At 35.2% G+C, this 3,077-nt stretch overlaps 1 long non-coding RNA gene across 2 annotated transcripts; it reads left to right on the forward strand.

Annotated features, from left to right (window-relative positions):
* Positions 1 to 1,537, forward strand: LOC144987919 (uncharacterized). Of its 2 annotated transcripts, none has more exons than XR_013651609.1 (3): positions 1 to 219; positions 994 to 1,084; positions 1,325 to 1,537. It is a non-coding gene; the product is annotated as an uncharacterized LOC144987919 (long non-coding RNA). The 2 variants fall into 2 exon arrangements; XR_013651608.1 differs by having other exon boundaries at positions 994 to 1,079.
* The last annotated feature ends 1,540 nt before the right edge of the window (positions 1,538 to 3,077 follow it).

Below are 3,077 nucleotides of genomic sequence, written 5' to 3' on the forward strand. Positions count from 1 at the left end.
TCTTGTCAAGCTGCAGGAACCGGAAATCAGAAGCTATCCGGTCTACCACGCACGCATTTAATTGCTTTTAAAAACTATAAACACTAAATTGTGCAGCACTGTATGCCGTTATAGTTATCGATTAGGGAGGGAATTCGGACACAGATTTTCAGGACTTTTGTAACCTTGAGATTTAATGTTTACAAGCTTCACGTGTTTACATGGCTTTGTTACAAAACGGTGAGTTTTCCCGGTCATATGTGGGCTTGTTGCTTTTACTAAACACTGTCATTTGCGTAATCAGTGTTCTAAATTTTATTGAAGAGAAAAAAAAAACCAACAGGAATTACCATCTTTAATAGAATTTGCATCTGATGCAGCAAGAATGATTTTATGGATTTTAATATAAAATGATCTTTTAGGTAACATTCTTTCGTTCAGATTCTTAAAAGAATGTAAAATTGTGAACGCTATTAAATAATAACAGGATGCAGACAATGAGTCCGAACACACAAAAAACCCAGGTGAACTCAAACCGATCTAGGTCACAGATTTTTTATTGTAATACAGTATAATCATAATCAAGGATACATTTCTTGAAAATATGCAGTGTCAGATTAAATCAAATTAAAAACGAATGTACGACTCCAAGTACCACAGATACATCAAACAAATTTCAGAAGCAATAGTTCTTGATAGTGTAATTACTCACAAATATAGACATTTTACCTTGAAGAATATCTATGAAGTACACTCGTGTCACATTTAGCTAAGTGATATAAGGAGCCACTTACCAGATATATCAAAAATAGAGATTAAAACTTTTCTTAAAATGTAAAGACAACTCAAAGATGATGATATAATATTTTTCTACATTTTCTTATGCGATGCACACGTGTCGAACTACGTTGGTTACATATATATTGATTACAATTAATGATTGCTATTACTTTTATAAAGAGCTTATATGTGGCTTGAAAAGTAACGAAAATAACATGTCATTCTGGGGGGGAGGTCCGGTCCACATCAGCGCCATCTTCCTTCATGTCATCGTCGTCCTCATCAGAAGAACTGCCGATATAAATGACTCCAACATGACTGTAAGGTACCGCATGTTCCCCATAGATTTCCATCTGTAAAAGATGTTAGGGAAATTTCATGTGTAATTGCATTAATTATTCATTAAAGAATAATGAATCAAAATTGCTTGAAAAGTAAAAAAAAAAACAATACATTACCTGGTTGGGTTGCATGTTATGGTTTATTGAAAGTGGTCTCTGGTTTTTTGTCTTCAAAGTGAATTTTTCCTCACTTTCTGTCTGCACGCCTTTGTCAATCTTCGCAGGTTTGTCTGCTGTTGGAGTGCCTTCAGTTGAAGATGTGACATCTTCTATCATCTTTTCATCTTGGAAACTGGTTAGGTTTCTATTGATGCCTTCACAGCACAGGTATTGTCCTCCACAGAGGCAAAAACACCTCTTCCCTGAGCCAGGTTCAGGTGAACCAAAACCTTGGAGGTCCTTAAGATCTGCAGAAAAAAATGAAGGGGTAAAAGTTGTCCCGTCTAAATTTCTTTCGTGAATAATGGTAAGATCTTCCATCTTGTGCTCCAATCTGTTGTCCTGGGGAAAGCCTGAAGTAGAATGGGGAGGCCTTTATTTAAATCCTCTGTCTGGAGTCTGACTTCCTAATAAGGTTGAGGAGCAAATCAAAAGTTCCCAAGTTTATGGTTGCTCCTTTACCATAAACACATACATTTTAACTCAAGGATCAGAATTAGCTATTCTATCATTGTGCCATGTCATGTCAGACACCTCAGAACCCACACAGATTTAAATCTATGGAGGTTTTTAATACTAAACTCTGTGACATAACATAACAAAGATATATCTGGACTTTTTAAACAAAATTTTCTGAATCTTTACCAACAAACAGACAAACAATTTAAGCGTCTAGGTAATGTACCCATCTCATTAGCTGGTCGTGTAAATATAGTTAGAATGAACGTATTGCCAAAATATTTATTCCTTTTCCAATGCATCCCTATTATAATTCATTAAAAGTTTTTTAAAAAAAAATCGATTCTCTTGTCTCATCATTTATTTGGAATAAAAAAACACCCAGAATTAAAAAAGTTTTTTTGCAAAGACCAAAATTCCTGGGAGGATTAGGACTGCCTAGGTTTAGTCTGTATTATTGGTCATGTAATATTTGATGTATGTCCTTCTGGGACGGAAAAACCAGACCTGACTGGGAACGGTTGGAAAATCGAGCTTTCTTCCCAAACACAGCAAAGTCACTGCTATATTGTACATCAGATCTTTCTAAATTTAAATGCCAGAACCCAGTTGTATCTCAGTCCCTAAAAATTTGGTCCCATATAAGAAAACATTTTAAATGGAATTTTTGTTCAGTACAAATGCCGTTGACCAACAATCAAGCTTATAAATTACTATCACATGATACATTTAAACAATGGGGCTCTAAAGGGATCCACTTAGTAGCAGATTTGTTCATAAATAAGACTTTCTCTACATTTGACCTTTGAAAAATCTCAAGAGTTGAGCTTAAATGTAAGTGCGGACGAGCCAATTTATTCGCCCAAAACAGAAAAGAAATACAACCTTTTTGGTAAAGTTACATTTGTGATTAAGACGAAAGAAAACCGATAATTCAAATAATTCAATCTCTTGAGTGGCTGTGATTGTGTAAAAAACAACCCTGCAGCTTTTGCACATTTCATCCACAAGGTGACAGCATTCTCCACAACAAAATCCACTGCCAACCTGTTTGGAAAGTCTTTATCGGTCTGAAAAGGACCTCTTTGCACCAAATCCATTCTTACTGGATCAGAGAGTGTGGTTGGTCATTCAGCTGGATCAACTGGATTTAAGTTTGGGCGAATTTTGGATCCAGTCTGTTCCTCTTCCATACAGAGCTACAATAAAAGCAAACAGTTAAAAGAAAACAGTCAAATGTTTCCCTTTCAACAGTAGATGTGGTGACAGAAGTTTCTTCTGCAGATAAAAAACAAGAATTATTATTGTACAATAATCAATGATAAAGCCAATAAAATATCTATAGCAGAATAATAATAT

The sequence above is a fragment of the Oryzias latipes genome, chromosome 19, assembly GCF_053564925.1.
Source record: "Oryzias latipes strain Hd-rR chromosome 19, Olatipes_Hd-rR_3.1".
Lineage (NCBI taxonomy): Eukaryota > Metazoa > Chordata > Actinopteri > Beloniformes > Adrianichthyidae > Oryzias > Oryzias latipes.